Consider the following 23,934-nt stretch of genomic DNA (forward strand, 5'->3'; position numbering starts at 1 on the left):
TATGCTTCCCTCCTCCGCACCCCCTCTCCCCCTCCACTGCTCTTCTGCTCTCCCTTCTAACTCTTCCTCTACTCTGCTCCCCATCCTCCTCTGCCCCCCTCCTCCTCACCTCCACTCCTCCTCAGCTCCTTCTTCTCTGATCCCCCTCCTCCCTCCTACTTCCCCCTCCTCCACAACCCTATCTTCCTCTCCCCTGCTCTCTCTTTCCCCTCTATCTCTCTCCTCCTCACCAATTTCCCCACACTTCTCGATCTCTCTTTCAGACTGCCGGTGACCCCGTGCTTGGGTGCAGGAAGAGAAGACTCGGCGCCATGGAGTTGGAGCAGGAGGAGATGACTAGCACTGGGGAAAAAAGAGTTCAGAAGACCCATGAGCAGGGGCCGAAAACATGGTGTTTCCATCACTGCTGATCATGTAGAATGAATCATCGATGACAAGAGGTACATAGCACCTATGTATACTGCTCTCCCTTCTCCGCTCCTTCTCCACATGTCCGCTCCTTCTCCACACCTCCTCACTCCACCTCCTCTCCTCCACTTCCCATCCTCCTCACCCCCTCTCCTCTGCCTCCCCCTTCTCCTCTCCTTCACTTTCCCTCCTCTGCTCCTGCTCTCCCCTTCTTCTCTCCTCCTCCTTTCCTCAGCTCCCCCACCACCTTCTCATCTACTCTCCATCCTCCGATCCCCCCTCCTCTCCTCTGCTTCCTCCTCCTCCGCTTCCTCTATTCTGCTCCCTCTCCTCTTCCGCTCCTCTGCCCCCTCTCCTCTTCCACTCCTCCGCTCCTTCTTCCCATATCCCCTCCTCTCCCCTGTTCTCTCTTTCCCCTCTATCTCTCTCCTCCTCACCAATTTCCCCACAACTCACTCACTCTCTCTCTCCCCCCCCCCTCTCTCCCCTTCTCTCTCCCCTCTCTCTCTCCCCCTCTCTCTCTCCCCCTCTCTCTCTCTCCCCCTCTCTCTCTCTCCCCCTCTCTCTCTCTCTCTCTCTCCCCTCTCTCTCTCCCCCTCTCTCTCCCTCTCTCTCCCTCTCCCCCTCTCTCTCCTCTCTCCCTCTCCCCCTCTCTCTCCCCTCTCTCTCTCCCCCTCTCTCTCTCCCCCTCCTCTCTCTCTCCCCCTCTCTCTCTCCCACCCCTCTCTCCCTCTCTCTCTCCCCCCTCTCTCTCTCCCCCCTCTCTCCCCCCTCTCTCTCTCCCCCCTCTCTCTCTCCCCTCTCTCTCTCTCTCTCCCTCTCTCTCTCTCTCTCTCTCTCTCTCTCTCTCTCTCTCTCCCTCTCTCTCTCTCTCTCCCTCTCTCTCTCTCCCTCTCTTTTTCCCCCTCTCTCTCTCTCTCTCTCTCTCCCTCTTTCTTTCTCTCTCCCTCTTTCTTTCTCTCTCCCTCTCTCTCTCTCTCTCTTTCCCTCCCTCCCCCCCAGTGACCCTATGCTGGGGTGAAGGAAAAGAAGACCTAACGATGGGAGATGGAGCAGGAAGAGATGACTAGCACCGAAGGGGAGGAGTGCAGCAGGGGCAGAAAACCCGGCATTCCATCACTTGCTGATCATGTAGCATGCAGCACCGATTACAATAGGTACACAGCGCCTGCATATACTGCTCTCCATTCTCCGCACGTCTGCTCCTTCTCCACACCTCCTCAGCCCCCTCCCCTTCACTTCCCCTTCTCCTCACCCCCTCTCCTGCTCTCCCTTCCTCTGCTTTCACCTCTCCTATGCTCCCCCTCCTCCTCTCCTTCACTTCCCTCCTCTGCTCTTGCTCTCCCTTCTCCTCTTGCTCTCCGTTCTCCTCTCCTTCCCTCCCACTCCTCCTACTCCTTCCCTTAGCTCCCCCACCTCCTCCTCATCTACTCTCCATCCTCCGCTCCCTCCCCCCCCCTCTCCTCCCCCACAACCTCTCTTCAGCTTCCTTCTCCGCTCCTCCTCTCCTCTGCTCCTCCTTCCTCTGCTTCCCCTCCTTTCTTCTGCTTCCAATCCTCTTCACCCCTCCCCTGCTTTCCCTTCTCCTTGTCCTCCGCTCCTCTTTCTCCTCAGCTACCACATCTCTTTCCCTCCTCCACTACCCTTCCTCCTCCTCTCCTTTGCTTCCCTCCTGCTCACCTCATCTCCTCCGCACCCCCCTCCCCTTCTCTCACTTCTCCGCTTCCCCTCTCTTCCGCTCCCCCTCCCCTCTTCTCCTGCACTTCCCCTCCTCCTCACCCCTCTCCTCTTCTCCTGCTCCCCCTCCTCTTACTCCTCTCCCTCCTCCTCTCTTTTGCCCTCCTCCTCTTCCTGCTCCCCTTCTCTCTCTCCTCCCACCACTTTTCGTCGGAGGAGGAGGAGCATTTCAATCGCTGCTGATCATGTACCATGCAGCACCAATGACAAGAGGTACACAGTGCCTTCTGTGCTACTTCTCTACATGTCCGCTTCTCTCCTCCTCCACTCCTTTGCTCCTTCTCGGATCCCCCTCTTCCACTCCTTTGCTCCTTCTTCTCTGATCCCTCTCCTCCTTCCCCTCCTCCTCTTCCCAGCTCTCCCTTTCCCCTCTTTTGCTCTCCTCACCAATTTCCCCACACTTTTCTCTCTCTGACTGCCAGTGAACCTGTGCTGGGGTACAGGAAGAGAAGACCAGCGCCGGGGAGATGGAGCAGGAAGAGATGACTAGCACAGAAGAAGAGAAAGTGCAGCAGACCCAGTCTGCCCAGGAGCAGGGGCAGCAAAATCATCGCTACCATCGCTGCTGATTGTCACAGGAGGTACCCAGCACCAGCTTGCACTGCGCTCCCTTCTCTGCACCTCCTCCATGCCTCCTCTCCTCCTCCTCTCCCCTCTTCTTGTCTGCTCCTGCTCTCTGTTCTCCCCTCCTCCTCAGCTCCCCAACCACCTCCTCCGCTCCCCCTCCTCCTTTCCTGTTTCCCCCTCCTTTCTTTTGCTTCCAATACTCCTCACCCCCTCCCCTACTTTCCTTTCTTTTTTCCTCTCACTCCTCAGCTCCCTTCCTCTTCTGCTTCCCTCTCCTCTCGCTTCCCTCCTGCTCACCTCCTATACTCCGCACCCCCTCCCCTTCTCTGCTCCTCCACTCCCCCCCTCCTCTCCTTCACTTCCCCTCCTCCACACCCCCTCTCCTTTTCTCTTTCTCTCTCTCCACCCCTCTCTCTCTCTCTCTCCACCCTCTCTCTCTCCACCCTCTCTCTCTCTCCACCCTCTCTCTCTCTCCACCCTCTCTCTCTCCACCCTCTCTCTCTCTCCTCTCTCTCTCTCCACCCTCTCTCTCCACTCTCTCTCTCGCCTCACCCTCTCTCTCTCTCTCTCTCTCTCTCGCCTCACCCTCTCTCTCTCGCCTCACCCCCCTCTCTCTCTCTCTCTCTCTCTCTCTCTCTCGCCTCACCCTCTCTCTCTCTCTCGCCTCACCCTCTCTCTCTCTCTCGCCTCACCCTCTCTCTCTCTCGCCTCACCCTCTCTCTCTCTCTCTCGCCTCACCCTCTCTCTCTCTCTCGCCTCACCCTCTCTCTCTCTCTCTCGCCTCACCCTCTCTCTCTCTCTCTCTCTCTCGACTCACCCTCTCTCTCTCTCTCGCCTCAGAAGGCACCTTTTGAACCATTAAGGTCGGCGGACCTTAAGTTTCTCACATGGAAGCTGGTATTCTTGTTGGCAGTGGCATCAGCGAAGAGGGTGTCAGAGTTAGGAGCATTGTCATGCAAGTCTCCTTTCTTGATATTTCATGAGGATAGGGCAGTTCTTCGGACGGTACCTCAGTTTTTACCAAAAGTAGTCTCTGCTTTCCATCTAAACCAGGAGATAGTTCTACCTGTGTTTCAACCCCCAGAGGGTTCTAGAAAAAGGGACAAATTGAGGAATTTGGATGTTGTGCGTGCATTACGCATTTATGTGGACAGAGTTAAGAGTGTCAGAAAGACTGACACCTTGTTAGTGTTGTATGACATACACAAGATTGGTTGGCCGGCATCTAAGCAGACCATTGCTAGGTGGTTGCGCTCTGTGATAGCTTTTGCATACACTAAAGTTGGAAGGCCTGTTCCGGCAAGGATAAATGCGCATACCACCAGGTCAGTTGCCACCTCTTGGGCGGTTCGACATGGGGCAACAGCTGAGCAGGTTTGCAGGGCTGCCACTTGGTCATCTGTTCATACCTTTGCCAAATTCTATAGGTTCCATGAGTTCGCGTCGGAGGACGCATCATTCGGGCGAGCAGTGATGAGAGCTGCAGACCTGAGCGTACCCACACAAAGGACCGGCTCTGGAACGTATATAGTTTGGACATTTTCCGAGCAACAATCTGGTTGGAACAAATATTTTAACGACATTTTGGGTGTCACGAACGGTGAAACGGTGTCAAGGCATGCATTATATGTAATAGTAGAGTGCAAGACTAATAAAAAGACTAATAAAGAGATTACATCTCCATATGTGCCAAAGTGGTTTGTGCAAAAGGCTAGTGAACAGCTAACGAACCCAATACACCAATCATGTCCAAACTATGGCCCGCCAGCTGTTGTGAAACTGCAAGTCCCATCATGCCTTGCCACAGTTCTGCTATTAGGGAATACTAAAACTATGGCAAGGCATGCTGGGATGTGTAGTTTCAAAACAGCTAAAGGGCGCTCAGTGACAAACGAGCTTTAAAATCAAAGTCAATTGTTTGGTGACCCGACTCCCAGGCTGCACGTCACCTGGATTTCTCCTCGCACCCTTCGCGCACAGTAGGGCAATAAGCTGCATCTAGTTTATTTAGGGCGCAAAAATGCAGCCAACAAGACCAGGGCAAGTGCTGCGAACAATTCTTTAGCTCCCACTACATTAGGCAAGAGCTACGGGTGCACAAAACAATTGAATCACCATTATATGTTGTTTAGCACCTTACATAAATTATATATATATATTTTATTATTATTATTTTAATATGCAGTACAGTAAGACCAGCAACCCTTACCACCAGCATAGCTCTGCCCCAACACTCATGAAGCACCGCCTACATGTTTTGATTGGCCCACAATCCAATCAGTCAAAGAAAATGGATCACCATCAATAGGTAAAAACATTGATGGTCATCCATTGCACAATAGTGTGTATGCACTATTGTCATCAATTGCAAAGACGTCCATCCCTAAAGCTGTGCACACACAGTGCAAGTGAGCCTCTGTGCTAAGTTTGCAGTTAAGCACAGATGGCTCAGCATTGTGTGCTGAACAATCTGTCATCGCCAGTGTTCTCTGGTGTGAGAACACTGGCGATGACTAGATTTATAACTGGATGCAGTGTAAATCTAGTCAGGCAACAGCGACGCGCGGGACCGCGCAATCGTCATCACCAGAGGGTATACACGTGGAGTGATCCTTTTTTCATTTCTAAGCGATCTAGTCAGATCACTTAGAAATAAGCCTCATATTCCCCTGGGCGGGATGTATTAATGTAAATCGCCAGCCGCCGCGATGCTACCGCATATGTACTAACATATGCGGCTAGCATCGGGTTGTGGTGACGGAGACCCCCGCGATACCTGTAATGTGGTGTGCGGGGGTCTCCGTCACATCCTGGCGGCTGTCAGTGTCCCCCTGCCTCTCCTCCTCCTCCCTACAGCCGGATGTCCTCCCGGCTGTGACACCTGCTAAGGGAGGAGTAGATCGATGGAGGATGGGTCGCAAGGACGGCGGGCGGCGATAGAAGCCCATAGGCATCTATAGGGTATCGCCACCCAGAGGTTGAGAGACCCTGCCAGGCGGAGATGGGGCGGACGGATAATGGTACATAGGAAAATGCGGTAAAACCCCCGTTTTATCACATTTTCCCTTTAGTACATCCCGCCCCCTGTGTGTATGCCCCATTAGGATGGTAGATAATACAGTATACACTTTAGACTACAGTATAACTAATGTGACAATAATCCCTGTATAACCATCCAGCAAGCAATCCCGGCGGGTGACATGTACTTGGTGTCACCTGAACGCAGCAGTGATCCCAGCCTATATACAGTATGCCCAGTTATCCTACATCTGCACTAATGGCTACGTGCAGTTTGCTAGCCAGTACGGTTTGGCTCACCTGTATCTCACCACATTGGCATGCCGGGCACATATTTACCATTACACTCACATGTGTTTATTATCATAGAACATAGCAAAGCGCGCATAGCTACTGCAGCAGAGAGAGAACATATGGTATACACACAGAGGCTTCCCATAGATTATAATCTGGTCTATATACACCTGTGTCACACTTTGGGAAAGCAGATAGATAATATACAGTGTATAATAATGCAGACAGCACTGGGGCTGAGATATTACAACCTGAGCCATAGAGTAGCGCTGCTGAGGATACACTGGTATGCCCATACACATAGATATCCCCAGGAGCACCATGCAGCAGCCCTGTGGGAGTCACATACATGACCAACATACAGACTGAGCTCCAGTCCTCACCCACAGGTTGCTCAATGCTCAGGGGGTGTTCTGCACATGTGCACTTACCAGCCGCTTCTTCTACGCAGGGGCATGGCGTCCCAGTCAGTGACTGCCTCCATCAGAACAGCCGGCAGAGTGCTCATGTAGGGGGAGCAGCAGTGATGACGATGCATTATGTGCCAGGTGTAGTTCCAGCAGCTGCCAATAGGTGGCGATGGTGCGGCACAGCGTGAATGACGTCACTGCATTGTAGCTACGAGATACACGAACAGTCCGTGTATGAGTGGCTGGTACAGTGGCGTGTACCGTTAGTTCAGCGTCTGGGACAGCCACTCAGGCTGAGCCACCACGGGTTTGAATCCTCCTCCAGTGTCTGCTGTTTCAGGGGCGTGGGGTGTAGCGCCTTCGGATCCGGGAGCAGCCTGAGTTTTTGACTCATCCACTGATACCACAATATTTTCTGCTCAAACTACATAATATTAATAATTAGCCACCATATATAACCAGGAGGAATAACTTTAAGTGGGGGCAGGACGGAGTCTGTGTACAGACCAATTGTTCTAAATATACAGTTTATTCATTGGCACAAAACAGCAAAATAGGTTAAAATTAAAAAAGTGCATTAAGAAAAAAGTGAATAGAAATTGGAGCTGTGTGTCCGTGTCGCTGTACACTTATACAGTGCCCGTGTCAGCAGATTTCCACATACACAATTTTCTTTAATAACTCATGTCGACCTATTCCTGTGTTGACCTTTTTCATGCAGCCTTTTGGATTGTGTCGACCGTTTTCAGCATCAATTTAAACCAGGTCGATGTTTTTCATATGTAGACCTTTTCACTGCCGACCAAAAGATCTAATTACTGTCGACTTAATGACCCTCACCCCTGGTCACAGCGTCTATAAACTGTTATGTAGGACAGGAGACAAGTTCCGAAAACTAAAATAGCATAAATTCCCAAACGTTGGGCAAAAGAAGCAGCCTCTGTGTTTTCCTTCACATGTAGTCATACAGGTAGAGTCGGACAACAGGAATAATAGGCGCTACATGATAATGTATTTATAGCATTCCTCCCAACTGTCCTGATTACAGTGGTATGGTCCCGCTATTTGGAGCCTGCCCTGATGTCCCTTGAGGGGAGGTGATCATGGCTGCTCTGCTTTGTGGAGCAGCCGGTGATTGCTGGATAGGTGCCGTGCGCAGCAAGGAGAGACGGGGCTGGGTACGCTGGCAAAGAGGATGGAAAACCCGGGGCCTCGATGCCCGGTCCCGCCCCCGTTGCACATAGCCCCGCCCCTTTCCAGGGCCAGCTGCATGCAGGTCCCACTGATCTATTGGTAAAAGTTGGAAGGCATGTTCGATGTTCTGTGTATACAATACATTCCTTTTTCTTTTTTAATAGTAGGATCGGCAGCAATTAGCTGTATGCTCTGGCCTTCGTCTGCGGATCTTCGCCTCCAGTGAAGTGTATGGCCTTTGTCAAACATACATAAAAAAAAATAAAAAAATGATACCCGATCTATTGTCTGCGGGCAGACGTGATTCTAGTCTGGCTCTAAACACAGATATTTCTCCATTCCCAGGAGAGAAATTGGCCTCACACCCCTTGCTGAAACAGGTAAGGATCATATGGTCGACCTAAAGATTGTCGACAGTCATTAGGTCAACATACTGCAAGGTCGACATGGGTCAAGGTCAACAGGTCATTTGGTCCAAAAAAGCATTAGGTCAAAATGGTCTAGCTCTGGGGTAGCCAACCCTAGTCCTCGAGAGCTACCAACAGTGCATGTTTTGCAGGTCTCCTCACAGAATCACAAGTGAGCTAATTAGCTCCATCTGTATCTTTTAAAATGTGCCAGTGATTAATGAGTGCAGCTGTGCAGCAGCTAGGTTGTCTGTAAAATGTGAACTGTTGGTAGCTCTCGAAGGCTAGGGTTGGCTACCACTCTAGCTCAACATGGGGTTTTGTACTTTTTTTTTTACCCGAATGCCGACACAGTCAACATGGACACAGGATTAAGTGCACCGCATCCCCTCGCATGTCTGGCTGTGCTTGGCACTCTATGTTATTCTCCCACCGCACCCTAGTGCAGGCGTTCCCAACCACGGTCCTCAAGGCACACCAACAGTACAGGTTTTAATGATATCCAGGCTTGAGCACAGGTGACTTAATTAGTACCTGTGATTTGGATTAATCCATCTGTGCTGAAGCCTGGATATCACTAAAACCTGCACTGTTGGTGTGCCTTGAGGACCGTGGTTGGGAACGCCTGTCCTAGTGGATGGTAGGGCATGAAATTCCGCCTGTCGGCACATGTCGGCTCAAAAAACCCCCCAAAAATCCAGTGAAAAACCCAGTCGACCTAGACCATGTTGACCTAATGACCTGTCGACCTAGACCCATGTCGACTTTGCAGTATGTCGACCTGATGACTGTCGACCATCTGATATCGCTGATACAGGTTAATAGATAGAGGCTATCAATCCGAACGGCCTGTAATTGGTATAGCTATCTCACCCCTGCATTACTATATTAAGTATCAATTGGTAATGGGGGAGGCGCACCCAGGAATATGTATTAGACTTGGAAGCAAAGAAAGATAAAGTATTCCTACAAGGGGCAATCTAGGTTAGCATATATTAATGTTCTGATTAATGTTATAGGTACATTAATAAAGTGACCCAAGAAACAGAGAATTGGCTAAAACATGATGTTTATTGAATCATTTATTAAGGACAGCGAAATATTAAAAACATAAGTGAAAAGTGATAAATGTGAAATAAAGTGCATTAGAAAAAAAATTAAAATAAGTCTGTTACGTGTGTGTTATCGGTCATAGCATGTGTGTCTGTAATACTGTTATTAATCTCCACGCAAATATCAATTATTGCTCTAATTAGGCAGTCTTGTAAATTCATCAACAAAGGGACATGTGCACGTTTCAAGATGACGGGTGCAGCAAAATTGTTAGGAATAAAGGTGCGTACACACGGGGCAATATGATCGCTGGCAATATATTGCTAGCAATCATATCAGCAATCATATTGCCCAGTGTCCCGTTTTGTGAAAACGGGAGCGCGCACCCGGCGATTTATCACTGGTGCACACTCCAATCACTGGCAATATGGTCGCTCAGCAACCATATTCCCAGCTATTTCAGCCCCTATCGCCCCCGTGTGTACACAGCATAATCGCCCCCGGATGACGTCAGCGAACCGGGACCAGGGCGGTCTTTTCGTATGGGCTTAATGGGCACTTGCTCTGGGGCCCCAGGTGTATAAGGGCCATACTCTGATAGCTGAGGATCCCCTTTTTCCAGGGATACCAGCATTTTTAAAATCGGCCCTGGGGAAATGGAGATATCCAACTTCAAAGCAGCAGTCCACATCTGACCTGTTAATTGCACTTCCCAGTCAGAATTCTCAGGTTCTCTCTGACTTAAGGTGCCCATACACGTCTCGATGCGGGCGTGCATTTTGAGCTTAAATAGCACGCATCGCATTCATCCTTGTACGTGCGTTGTGCATACAATGCGATGAAAAGCAAGTACAAAAAGTATGTGCAGCACATACTTTTCTCTTTCAATGGTCCTGGTGACACAGCTTCACATTGGGATGTAGGAGGGTCCGCAGGAGCCAGGCACCTATCCTAAAGCTTTTGGAGGGTAGGCTCCTCTCCTACTGCATCCCAGACTCCTCAGTTCGTGTTAGGTGCCCACTGGAGTGGGTGCTATTCTAAAGGGCTGCCGGAGCAGCCGAAGGAGTAGAGTTAGTTAGGGTTTTTATTATTTTATTAACTTTTACACTAGCTAGGTAGGCACAGTGTGAGGATTCTCATTAGTGAATCCTCACACTGCTAGCACAGCAGGAGCTGACAGAAGCGCGTCCTGTCAGCTCACTGTGCACAGGGGAGACGCTGCCTGGCCTCCCTGTGCAGCGCTTACAGCTTCTTTTAAGAAGCTACGAAAACTCCACAGAATGATACTGAGCGCTGATTACCTATTCTACCGACTGTCCAGGATACACAACCAGTGTCCAACATACAAATTCTCAGTTGAAGTAAAAAAAATTGTGACATCTAGTGGTGCGAATAGGAACTGCAGGCAATCATCCCGATCATCCCTTTTTGTGATCATCCTTTTAGTACATCCGCAAATGGTGCCCTGCATACACAAATACATCCACTATAACCACAAACCCTAGCATACTACACATCCTATAACTAGCGAGTCTACCACATACCGACATCCTAAAAAAGAAACCTCCTCTATTACCCATAACGCCCAGCATAAACACACAACAGCGCACATATACCTGTACCACAGCCGCACAGCATCTGCCATGAGCCTGACGTCTGCCTTGTGTCCCGTGTCCTCGGCTCCTGCAGCAGGAGGTGCTGGGTCGTCCTCTGCTCCGCCTGTTGTGCTGTTCTGGGTCGGCCTCTGCTTCCACCCCCGGCTCCTATCAGGCTGGGGATCCTCCTCTATCCTCTCCTCCGCTGGGCTGTCACCTGTCCTCTGAGCAGCTCCTGTCCTTGATGTTACATCGTGTTCTTAACTTACTTTCGGGCAGGCATCTCTACGGGCAGCTCCGCACCACTGAGGGGGCTTCTACAGGTCTCCAGCTAGGGGTCCTTTGCATGTCCTCCAGTCCTGGTTCCTCGAGAGCGGGTGTCCTTCGCGGTGCCTGCGCACCTTGGTCTCCACTTGCTGCGTCCTCTATCTTCTTCGGAGCAACTTCAGGAGAATCCTCCGGCTGGGTGTGCTCCCAGGTAATTTACCCCCTCAGCACCTTCTTCCTTGAGGTTCTAGTCTTCACCCTCTCGGCTCCTCCACAGGCAGGCACTATGTAGGACACCTCGGCAGCACACATCATTCTGTTCTCTCCGGGTTTGGGGCTCCTCCTGTGGTTGGCAGCTAGTGGGGGCAGCGCGGTTCCCTTCCCTCTGGCAGGTGGCAGCAGTAGGGGACTTGGAGGAGCCTGGCTCTCCTGGCGCCATTCCTGGTCTCACAGCTGCGCAGCCTCCGCTCCTTACAGGTCAGCAGCTCACAGCACTGCACAGGCCCTTGTCCTCTCCAGGGATCACCCTTCCCGGTGCCGGCTCTCTCTGTTGTGGGTTATGCATCGCTGCAGGACCGCCTCTGATCCCCCTGCCCTACCTCTCTATAGTCCCTCTCACTGGCTCACCCGCCATATCCTGTACTGGCTGTATCATATATTTTTATATTTCTTTATACTCAAAGGCTTTATATCCCCCTTCCCACACAGATTTAAGTTGCGACTATTTGACACAGTGGCTGCCTTGATAAAGGTACCAGCGGGGACCGAAACGTCAGAAGATCTCTCTTGCAGAAAATAAACTTTGGATTACCTCCTGGTTGTACCTCCATTGAACTACAGACTGGTGAGTGCTGTTTATTCCCCCAGTGGGGGTTCTTTCTGGTATCTATCTATCTAAGGAATTATCCAAGCAGGCAGCGGCACTCCGTGGGCTTAACAATGTGTTTATTGGAGGTGACCGACGTTTCGGGGACTGGATACCCCTTTGTCAAGGTGTACAACGCGTGCGGGTGACACAGCAAACATTTAAATACATACTGCATGTGCATACTCACCATTCCCGTACGTGGAGCGTCCCGGTTGCGTCCAGTGCGGCTTCCGGTGCGGGCGGATGTCAGTGGGCGGAGCCTCACTGCATCATCACGCTCCCCTCTGTTGTAGATGGGTTGCTATGGTGACCCCACCGTATCGCCCACTTCTGTATGACAACCTCCGCTCCAGGATCCGGGTTTGGCTTCTGCCTATAACAACACATAAATGGCACATAAATAACCTACATTAAAACAGTAAAACAATGTTAAAAAATGGTGCAAGTTTGAAGTGTAAATTTCAGATGCCACGGGACTACTGCCCGAGCAATGTTTAAGAAGTGATGTGAAGAAGATGTCACCGCATCTAGCGTGACAATTGTATGGTGTTAACACAGGGATCCGGACGGGTGTGTTACATATGGATCTCTGTATACAATAATAACATGGTCAAACTGATCGCTAATGATCATGTTTGTAAATCGGAGATGTCAGGCTCTAACACATGGGGGAGATGTGCTGTGGGATCTCTATGAATGTGAGAATTACAGGGGCGTGTTGTACCATAAATATCGGCTCCACAAGTGATATATATGCTTCATGTTGTCTTTGAGAACAGAACAGCAGTATAGCGTGTATATATATATACTATGTATACATCGGGGGAAATGTACCAAAATGGATTCGTAAAAAATAGGTGTATTCGTAGGCAGAAATACGCCTATTTTTTACACATTTGTATTTTTGGGATTTACACACACTTCTTTGTATGTCAAACCGACAGATCGCAATACTATACTTAGACACAACAGCTCGCACCCACGCAACACGGTGGAGAGTCTTCCATACTCCGTTTTTGAGAGTATGCAGGATCACTGATACCGACTCTGAAACCCATCATCAACTGGACATCATGCAGCAGAAGTTCGAGGACAGAGGCTACCCCAGACAGGGCCTACTTAAAGCCAAGGCCAGGGCTCTGGCGTGTGAGCGCATCACTCTTATCACAGGTGCAACACCTAAAGTCATAAAGCCATGTATTCCATGGGTTAATGACTTTAGCTCTGCCAGCCGAGAAACCACCAGCAGAGTAAAAAACTGGTGGGAAATTGTGCGTTCGGATCCCGAGCTACCGGCGTTCAAAGACACCAAGCTGATGCCGAGCTACAAGCGCGGCCCAAACTTGAAGGACCTATTGGTCAAGACCGAGATTACAAATTTTGACACCCCTTCTAGACAAATCAGACCCACCAGAATGGGCTGTTACCGGTGCCTAGGCTGCACAACATGCAGCTTCGTGACAGCTTGCACCGAAGTTGCACATCTCTATACGGGTAAATTTTTTTTAAATCAGATGGCCCCTCACGTGCACGACTAAATTTGTTATCTACATCATTTATTGTCCATGTGGAATACATTACATCGGCAAGACCGATTGTGCCATACGGGCAGCCCTTCATTCTGGCTCAGGGGAGCAACCAGTGACCAGGCATTTCGCCAAGGCCAAACATAACATGGCAATGATCAAATATAAGATCATAGACCACGTGCCGGTACACATACGGGGTGGCAACCGTTCCAAACAGCTTCTGCAGCTTGAGTCCAAGTGGATTTACAAAATGGACACACTACACCCTAAAGGCCTTAATGACACACTTGGCCTACATAATTTTTTGTAACCATTTTGGTCCACTAACACACAATCATGTCTTCCTTCTTCCTTTTCTCTCCCCCTTGTTAAAGGTACTTGTCATCCCACTGTGTGACACCAGTCCCCCAGCCTTATCGGTGTCCAGGTGACACACCAGGATAACATATAATATACAAGATGCTGGCATTCTGTTGTTGCAATTTCTGGCTTCTGGTGCTATGCGCATACAGTGATGCTGGCTGCATCACCCCACACAGGGCTGTTTTTGCTTATTATAGATACCCAGCAGGGACTCAGTATTTCTCCCTGCATTTAAACCACTCACGCCATAGGGTTTGCACCTCACCCAGCATATGCACTTTGACTTTTGCCCAGTACGGCTCCAATTCGGGGCCGCACGCAGTTATCTTTTTATACGTATACCCTTTTTAAATGTTCGTTTTTTTATTATATATGTCTTCTCATTTTTAGCCACTAGATGTCACTATGTAGTCATAATATGGTCATGTCCACTTGTTTTTTTGCATTTTTTATTCACTTGCATCCTCTGAAGTTTTGTGTATGTATGGATGCCTTTGTTGCTTTATGACTTCTGTAGCACGATACTTGCATTCATGCTAATGTGAGCTGCAATCTCTTTCCCAGCCCACCCACGTCACCGCGGGATGACGACCGTGATGACGCGCGGTCAGCTGGACGCCGCCGAACGTGGTGACGTCACTGCTGTGCGCAGTACTCCGGAAACCGGCCTGTGGATGCTCGTGGGGGACGGCTACAGGGAGGGGGTAAGTTAGCGCCTATTTGTTAACATGTCTTATAAATACCCATGCACTTGCACTTTATTCTGTACTTCACCCTGTCTGCATTTTGTCCTGACGACGGGGGTCCGGCCCCCGAAACGTTGACGCCTGTAAGACCACTTATGGAATAAACACGGCCTTTTGATTTCACCAGCATTTGTGAGTCCTCGAGTGCCCATTCATTTCGTCATAGTATTCTGTGGGCAGTTCATTGTGGCTGCCCTCTGAAAGCTGGCACCGGGGCAAGCTACACATCTCAGCTCACTTCAGTCCAGAGTGACGGCCCTTCCGGATATATATATATATATATATATATATATATATATATATATATATATATAGAACAAAGAGTGGGGTACCCTTTCAATGTGCTAGATAAAGTAGATTGGGCAGCACTCTGTCAGTCCCCCCTGTTAGCAGGGGAAGTGGGGAATAGAAGAAAAAAGATAGAAGACGCGCCACTATTTTATGGAGATCCACCACCAGAAGGATCAAGAAAATATATCGATTGGTCACTGTACAACAGTATTTAATACAATTAATTTAAAAACAAAGTAAAAACATTTTTGCTTGTATGCAGTCAGTTGGTCGAATCGATATAATCAGGAAAAAACTCCCAAGGCGTTTCTTCAAAAAAAAATGACTTCCTCAGGGGTAACTTTCTAGGTGGTGGAGAAAGGCCATATTACTAATTTAGTATATACACAATTAAGTAGTTACTTTTTCAATACTGAGAATGTACATACCCTTAGGTAAATGGATAGTGAATGTAAGTTTTCACTCCGGATAGCGGTCTTACTGACAAACTGTACAAAAGTGTGCAAATGGATCCCTTGGAGATCTTAATGCTGGTATCCAGCTGCAACTATAGCATAATAATAGAGTATACAAAGAAAATAAAATACTGTACTCTATTATTATGCTATAGTTGCAGCTGGATAAACCGCCAATGCATCTACCTGGCTACCCCGCTAGTGGGGAGCCAGGGTATACCTATCCCTGCCATGCTTGTGGCTGAAGGAAGTCCGCGAGGCACGCTGCATGCAGCGGCGACCGGATTCTCTGTTACTGTGGTCCCCTTGCAGGCAGGTAGGGCAGGGTGCTACCTGCCTGTCTGACCGCGCTGTACTCTCACAGAACTGAGCCGCGCTGTACTCTCAAAGTACTGAGACGCGCTTTTAGAGCAATCCCACCTGGTTCCCTGCTAACAGGGACCCGGGGGCATACTTACCCCTGTAGCTGCTGTACGCGCCGAGGCTTGCGGTCCGCGAGGCGCGCTGCATGCAGCGGCGCCGGGGACCCCGGAACGGTGGTTCTGTCAGCCAGGTTCCGGAGGCAAGCTGCAAGCAGCTGCAACCGGTCCCTCAACAGCGCCCTCGTCGCAGGCAGATAGGGACAGGGACTATCTGCCTGTGTAGATCTTAAAAATCCGGAAAAATAAAGAAAAAATTAGAAAAGCCCAAGAGTGAGCTAACAATGCGCCCAGCTCCCGCAGGGCACATGCTAAGACTGCCTAGGAGAGGAAGTAGAAGGGGAGGAGTTAGTCACTGTTAATTTATTCTAAAGTGCCCAAGCTCCCTGTGGTCGCCCTTCTATTCCCCACTGTAACTCTCCAGTGTCACCTAGTGGAGGAAAGAGAAATAATGATGCAGCTGATAAACCTCCCATTCTCGGGTTACATACATGAGGATAAGATTGAATTAAGCACAAAGATGATAACAAGAGCCGGATGCCCCCCGACAGTCACTATACCGACATTGGAATCCCGACTGCTAAATGCCCGATGAGCCACCGAACCTGCACGGGGCTTCTTTGCGCTCGCTCCCTTGTCAGAGTACCGGTAGTCAGTAAATGTTAGGTAAAACCACAATTAGAAGCCAAATTACAGTATAAGTTGGCTGGGGGCGGGGTCTAATGTTGAGTCTGTTCCGCCACACCCCCTGAAAGCGGCCTGCGGTTGCTTCTCCCAGAGAGGATATTGACAAAGAACCAAGCAATCATCTCCCGGCATTATGCTAGCGCAGCTGTAAAACAACAGAAACTGCTCTAAATGCTTCTTAATCTTCTTCTTTTATCTCTGTCCAAGACGATGGATCCCTAGATCATGCACATGACATTCTAGGGCAGTGGTTCCCAACCGTGGTCCTCAAGTACCCCCAACAGTGCACGTTTTCCAGGTCACCCAGCAGGTGCACTCATTATTCAGACACATTTTAAAAGATCCACAGGTGGAGCTAATTATATCACTTGTGATTCTGTGTGGAGACCTGGAAAATGTGCACTGTTGGGGGTACTTGAGGACCAGGGTTGGGAACCACTGTTCTAGGGCAGTCATGTCCAACCTGCGGCCCTCCGGCTGTTGCGAAACTACAAGTCCCATCATGCCTTCCCATAGTTTTGCTATTAGCGAGTGCTAAAACTATGGCAAGGCATGCTGGGATGTGTAGTTTCACAGGAGCTAGAAGGTCGCAGGTTGTACATGCCTGCTCTAGAGCGTAAGCCAGTTTTGGCAGTCACATACAGTAGGTGGGGTCTAATGAACGATACGACCATATTGCTAACACTATCAGTTCTTATACTACTACTCCCAGCATCCGCCGCCATACACTACTTTCCTATATACAGTTTCCCAGAGTGTTTGTGCCACAATAAATATAACAAAAGGCATTGTAACCCCTCCGCATCATTTCAGCCGAGTCGGGTGCGGTCCCAAAGGGCCACCCCGGGGGGGGGGCGCGGTGCAGTGTCCGCAGGTTGGGGGGGGGGGGGGGGGTCACAGGCAGCCTGCACTGCTGTCTGCTATACCCTGCAGACAGCAGTAGCAGAGGAGGTGAATGGATGCCTGTGAGCGGCATCCATTCACCTCCCGGACAAGGGGTGGACGGGGGCTAGGGGCAGCCCAGCAGATTACCTTAGTGCTGGGCTTGCCCCCAGCGCAGCATTCCGGGTCCTGGCGGCGGCGATCGGAGATGACATAATCTCCAAGCGGCAGGGGGGATGCGACAGTGGTGTAAAAGGGTGCAAACGCAGGGTCACACCCGGCTTGAAGCAGGGATCAAAAACCCGGATGCGACCTGGCGTTTTTGGTATAAAAGGGGTACTATTAACAAGTCTATGAATCTGATGTAGATCACTTTTCTTTGTGGTTACAACATACTTCCCTCCAATTGAAAACTACAGTCAGGAAAATTACAGTAGGATGCGCCAAGCGCCTTTGTAAGGGGCGTGTCACACAGTGCCCAAAGGGCGTGTCTAACTCCACATGGAGCAGTACGGATGGTGTAATGGTTAGCATTACTGCCTCACAGCACTGAGGTAATGGGTTCGATTCCCACCATGGCTCTAACTGTGTGGAGTTTGTATATTCTCCCCATACTTGCGTGGGTTTCCTCCTGGTACTCCAGTTTCCTCCCACAATCCAAAAATATACTGGTAGGTTAATTGGCTTCCAACAAAATTAACCCTGGAATGTGTGTGTGTGTGGTAGGGATTAGATTGTAAGCTCCACTGGGGCAGGGACTGATGTGAAAATTAAATTTTTTTACACAAAAATGCAGATCTGGCTCAAAATTTTTCATTTTCACAAGGAATGAAGGAGACAAAGCACCCCAAAATCTGTGCCCCAATTTCTCCCGGGTACGGCAATGCCTCACATGTGACCAAAAAATACCAGTTGGGTGCATGGCAGGACTCAGAAGGGAAGGAGTGATTTTTGGATTTTGCAGCACAGATTCTGGTTGAATGACCCCTGAAACACCCATACAGTGGAACCCCCCCACAAGTGACCCCATTTTGCAAACTACACCCCTCAGGGAATTCATCTAGGGGTATAGAGTACATTTCAAACCCCCCGGGGTTTCACCAATTTTGATACAACTGAGCTGTGAAAATGAAAAATTATTTTTTTTCATTTTTACTGCCCAGTTGTACCACAATTGGTGAAACCCCTGGGGGTTTGAAATGTACACTATACCCCTAGATGAATTCCCTGAGGGGTGTAGTTTGCAAAATGGGGTCACTTGTGGGGGGGTTCCTAACTTTTAGCATCTTATGGTGCCTAGAAACCTACATGGTGCCTAAAAATAATCTCATAAAAAGGAGTCTCCAAAATCAAGTAGGTGCTCCTTCTATTATGAAGCCTGTGGTTTGGTCACCGTGCACACTAGGGCCACATATAGGATATTTATGAAAACCAAAGAATTGGGGGAATCAATTTTTAGTCACATTTCTCTAGTAAAATGTACTGTGTTCCTTAGAAAAATGTATTAAAATTGAAAATCCGAAAAAAAAAATGAAATTTTGAAATTTCACCTACACTTTGTTTTAATTCCTGTGAAACACCTAAAGGGTTAACAAACTTCCAAAATGCTGTTTTGAATACTGTGAGGGGTGCAGTTTTTGAAATGGCATCATTTATGGGGGTGTCTCACATACAAGTCCCTCAAAGTCACATCAGAACTGAACTGGTCCCTAAAAAAATCAGTGTTTGAAATTTTCTTGAAAATTTGAGAATTTGCTAGTCATATTTGAAGCCTCCTAGTGTCCAAAAAAATTAAAAGGAAGTTGAAATAATGATTGCAACATAAAGTAGACATATGGTCTTTGTTAGTTATTAACTATTTTGAGTGGTATGATTATTTGTCTCACAAGCAGAAAATGTGACATTTTGCATATTGCTAAATTTTCCATTTTTTCACGATATTTTGGTATTTTTCACAAAAAAACACAGACTGTATCGACCCAAATTTACCACTAACTTGAAGTACAATGTGTCACGAGAAAACAATCTCAAAATCACTGGGATAAGTAAAAGCAAAAAAAAGTTATCCCCACTTAAGTGAGACATGTCAGATTTGAAAAAAAGGGCTCTGTCATGAAGGCACAAACTGGCTCTGTCATGAAGGGGTTAATGTTTTATTCTCAATACACTGTTATAAATACTCGCAGAGGTTTTCTCAATGCCACAAATCCTTTTCCAGGATGAGCTGAATTAAAACAGTAATAAAACCCACAATAAATATGACTGTTTGTTTTAGAGCAGTATTGGAGTTTAGGGGATTTACTAGTATCAGGGTAGAACAGAAAGCAGTTTATTAACCCCTGGGGTCAGTGTGATACTGACAGGTGTCACAACTGAAGATGTACTGTAACAAGAGACTGTTTAGAATTGGTAACGGTGAGCTGCGGTTATACAGTAGTGAAGAGTTTTCTCCTTCATCCACTAGGTGGCACTGGAGTTACAGTGGGGAATAGAGGGCGACCACTAGGAGCATGGGCACTTTAAGAAATTTACAAGTATGGCTGACTCCTCCCCTCTACTTCCCCATCCCAGGCAGTCTTAGAATGTGCCCGGGGAGCTGGGTGCAACAGTTTTGTCCTCTTAGGGCAAATAGAAATTTGTATTTCATTTATGTTTGTTTTTACACCTTTTAACATTGAGGACAGACAGGCAGCTTCTGCCGACTGCCTGTCTGCGTCGCGGGAGCTGCCGGGGGGACCCCAGCGCCACTGCTCGCGGTCTGCGCGGGGGTCCCCGGCTCCTGGGACCGCCGTCCCAGAGTGACTGGACGCCACTGCATGCGGCCGCGCCTCAGTCCGCACAGCCTCACCGCCGCCGGCCAGCAGGCAGGGTATGTATATCCTGGCTCCCCGCTAGCAGGGGAGTCCGGGCAATGGGCGGTGTAAACAGCGCGTCTTTTTCCTGAAAAGCGCGCCATAGAAGCTGCCGGGGGGACCCCATCGCCACTGCTTGCGGTTTGCGCCAGGGTCCCCGGCTCCTGAGACCTCTGTCCCAGAGTGATGCAGCTTGCGTCACGATCCCTACTCGGAGCTAACCGGGTGGGGAGCGTACAGCGGGGTTTGCTCCCAGTGACCAGGTGCTTCCCCAGCTTAAACGCAGCTTGGGCGGCCATTTTAATATGCTTGGCCCCCATGCATGCTGCTGGAGGCTCCTGACTGCTGCTGCTAGGGAGTCCTGTGCTCCAGCATGTCCTAGTCTCCCAGTAACTGCATCTATGGCTGCAGCTGCTCCCCCAAGTTCTGGGATATCAGACAGTGGGGTTTAGAGCATAGTAGGACAGTATTGGGCTGTATGTAAATTAGGTCATAGCACCCCTGTGTTATATACCATGGTGTTGTTTATGGCCTGTGGCAGCTCATCTCCTTATACTGTCTCTCCTGTCCAGTGATTCTATCTCTGGTTACCTATACCTACTCTCTCTCTCTCTCTCTCTCTCTCTCTCTCTCTCTGTGTGTGTGTAGTGTATACGTATATACTGTATATTGGCAGGTGAAATCTCCAGAGCTCTGCAGAGAGTAACCTGCATGAAAGGTACAACTCAGTTTACACTGTTATCTGAGAACACTGTGATAGACAGCATCTAACCCTGGGTTATCATCCCATAGGGATAGCCCTGTCTGGCCTCCTCAGATCACTGAGGTGATGTCCCCTTTGTCCTCAGAGGCCACAAGGGGAGATTTTTATGTAGCCTCTGCTTGCAAGCCTTACAAGTGTCTCTTTGCCTTGTACCCCTCATTTCTTACAGAAAGAGATGGTGTCCCTAGCATTATTACAGAGTCAGAGTGGACATGCAGATTTGGGGGAAGAGTTTGCAGACAGCAGGGTCATACAGAGGACAAGGGCAGCTTCAGCTCTTGCAGTTTTGTTACATTGTAAGATACAGTGCACAGACTCTTGCAGTGCTGTCAGTACACATGCTATGCTGCCATTACAGGTGACACAGAGGTCACTGCCTTAAGCTGGCCATACATCAGAAAGATATTGTACCCAATCATACAATCTCAATTGATTGTAAGATGGATTGTATGCAGATTGTGTGCACATCTTGTGTACAAAATCATACAATCAATCATAAGATGGATTGTATGACTGATTGTATGATGGATTGTATGCAGATTGTGTGCACATCTTGTGTACAAAATCATGCAGCAGATGGATTGTATGACTGATCATATGATCGATTGTGTGTAGATCAGGGTTGCCGACCCTCCCGGAATTCCCGGGAGTCTCCCGAAAATCGGGTCCTCCTCCCGGCCCCCCGGAAGGGTGGGCAATCCTCCCGGAATCTGGGGGACCCCCCTGAGCCCCCCGAATCGCGGCATTTAAATGCCGCAATCCGCGGGTCTCAGAGGAGGGGGCGGGGCTAAAATGGCACAATCGCGTCATTTTAGCCCCGCCCCCTCCATAGAGATTAGTCATTTTGACTGTTATCCGTAATGGGGGCGGGGCTTAATGACGTCACAGTCAAGCCCCGCCCCCGATCGGGTAAGGAAAGTCTCCTCTCCGGGCTTCTCCCGGAGAGGAGCATTTATAAGTCGGCAACCCTGGTGTAGATTGTGTGTCCAAAAACCACCAAGGACTGCTGGGGATTTCAAGGGAAATTGTACACAATCATGAGTGCAATCGATCTTAAGATCGATCTTTCTGATGTATGGCCAGCTTTACTCTGAGGCCAGGCTACAGTGTACAGATACAGTGTACACATACTGAGGGCAGCAGCAGCAGCCACATCTCTTGCTGGGCTGTCAGTACACATGCTCGGCTGCCATTACAGGTGACACAGAGGCCACTGCCTTCCTCTGAGGCCAGGCTACAGTGTACAGATACAGTGTACACATACCAAGGGCAGCAGCAGCCACAGCTCTTGCTGTGCTGTTAGTGTCCACAGCTCTTGCTCTGCTGTTAGTGTTGTACCACATGTTATGCTGAGATTACAAGTGACACATAGGTCACTGCCTTACTCTGAGGACAGGCTACAGTGTACACATACAGAGGAAAGCCTACAGCTCTTGCTGTGCTTTTACTGTGTTGTGTCACATGCTATGCTGAGGTTACATGTGACACAGGTCTCTGCCTCACTCGGAGGCCAAGTTGGGTACACCAAAGTACAAGGCTTGTATCTGTACTGGGTACACATACAGAGCTGGTACCTGTGTGAGAGTACTGTTTGGTACAAAGCACATAGCCAAACGACTGGGTGTCTGGACTATTTAAAAAAATTACAGACATTTTAAGAATCAGGATGGTTTAAGCAAAATCATTCTTTTTGTGTGAGCATCACCCAGGCTACCATTGTTTATTACCTTCTCCCTGCAATTGGCAGGGCACAAGAATAAAAACAACCAATTTGTACACTCCGATGTTGGTACTTTAACCAGGAATAATGTTCTGTTTAAGGAGAGCTCGTAGCTTTCTGGGTGGATACAGCTGTCAAAATAAAAAATAAAAAAAAAATTGGTTGGTGAAATTCTCTGCTAAATTACATTAGCAAGCCTTATATAATGATTCCAATTGCCAATGAAAATGGCCGTGTCTGTTTCAGCGACATGCTGGAATGTGTAGTTTCACAGGAGCTAGAAGGCCGCAAGTTGTACATGCCTGCTCTAGAGCGTAAGCCAGTTTTGGCAGTCACATACAGTAGGTGGGGTCTAATGAACGATACGACCATATTGCTAACACTATCAGTTCTTATACTACTACTCCCAGCATCCGCCGCCATACACTACTTTCCTATATACAGTTTCCCAGAGTGTTTGTGCCACAATAAATATAACAAAAGGCATTGTAACCCCTCCGCATCATTTCAGCCGAGTCGGGTGCGGTCCGAAAGGGCCACCCCGGGGGGGCGCGGTGCATTGTCCGCAGGTTGGACGGGGAAGGGGGGCACAGGCAGCCTGCACTGCTGTCTGCTATACCCTGCAGACAGCAGTAGCAGAGGAGGTGAATGGATGCCTGTGAGCGGCATCCATTCACCTCCCGGACAAGGGGTGGACGGGGGCTGGGGGCAGCCCAGCAGATTACCTTAGTGCTGGGCTTGCCCCCAGCGCAGCATTCCGGGTCCTGGCGGCGGCGATCGGAGATGACATAATCTCCAAGCGGCAGGGGGGATGCGACAGTGGTGTAAAAGGGTGCAAACGCAGGGTCACACCTGGCTTGAAGCAGGGATCAAAAACCCGGATGCGACCTGGCGTTTTTGGTATAAAAGGGGTACTATTAACTAGTCTATGAATCTGATGTAGATCACTTTTCTTTGTGGTTACAACATACTTCCCTCCAATTGAAAACTACAGTCAGGAAAATTACAGTAGGATGCGCCAAGCGCCTTTGTAAGGGGCGTGTCACACAGTGCCCAAAGGGCGTGTCTAACTCCACATGGAGCAGTACGGATGGTGTAATGGTTAGCATTACTGCCTCACAGCACTGAGGTAATGGGTTCGATTCCCACCATGGCTCTAACTGTGTGGAGTTTGTATATTCTCCCCATACTTGCGTGGGTTTCCTCCTGGTACTCCAGTTTCCTCCCACAATCCAAAAATATACTGGTAGGTTAATTGGCTTCCAACAAAATTAACCCTGGAATGTGTGTGTGTGTGGTAGGGATTAGATTGTAAGCTCCACTGGGGCAGGGACTGATGTGAATGTTCAAGTATTCTCTGTAAAGCGCTGTGAAATATGTGTGCGCTATATAAGAAACTGTTAATAAAT

The 23,934-nt window shown here is 49.1% G+C and overlaps 1 long non-coding RNA gene across 1 annotated transcript in view; it reads left to right on the plus strand.

Moving 5' to 3' along the window:
* The first annotated feature begins 290 nt into the window (after positions 1-290).
* Positions 291-23,934, plus strand: part of LOC146056008 (uncharacterized) — a 41,185-nt gene continuing 17,541 nt past the window's right edge. Inside the window, exons 1-2 of the long non-coding RNA XR_014469050.1 lie at positions 291-440; positions 14,275-14,414. This is a non-coding gene — a long non-coding RNA (uncharacterized LOC146056008). The remainder of the gene's footprint in view (positions 441-14,274; positions 14,415-23,934) is intronic.

Source organism: Crinia signifera, unplaced genomic scaffold, assembly GCF_055691185.1.
Source record: "Crinia signifera unplaced genomic scaffold, ASM5569118v1 HAP2_SCAFFOLD_702, whole genome shotgun sequence".
Classification (NCBI taxonomy): Eukaryota; Metazoa; Chordata; class Amphibia; order Anura; family Myobatrachidae; genus Crinia; species Crinia signifera.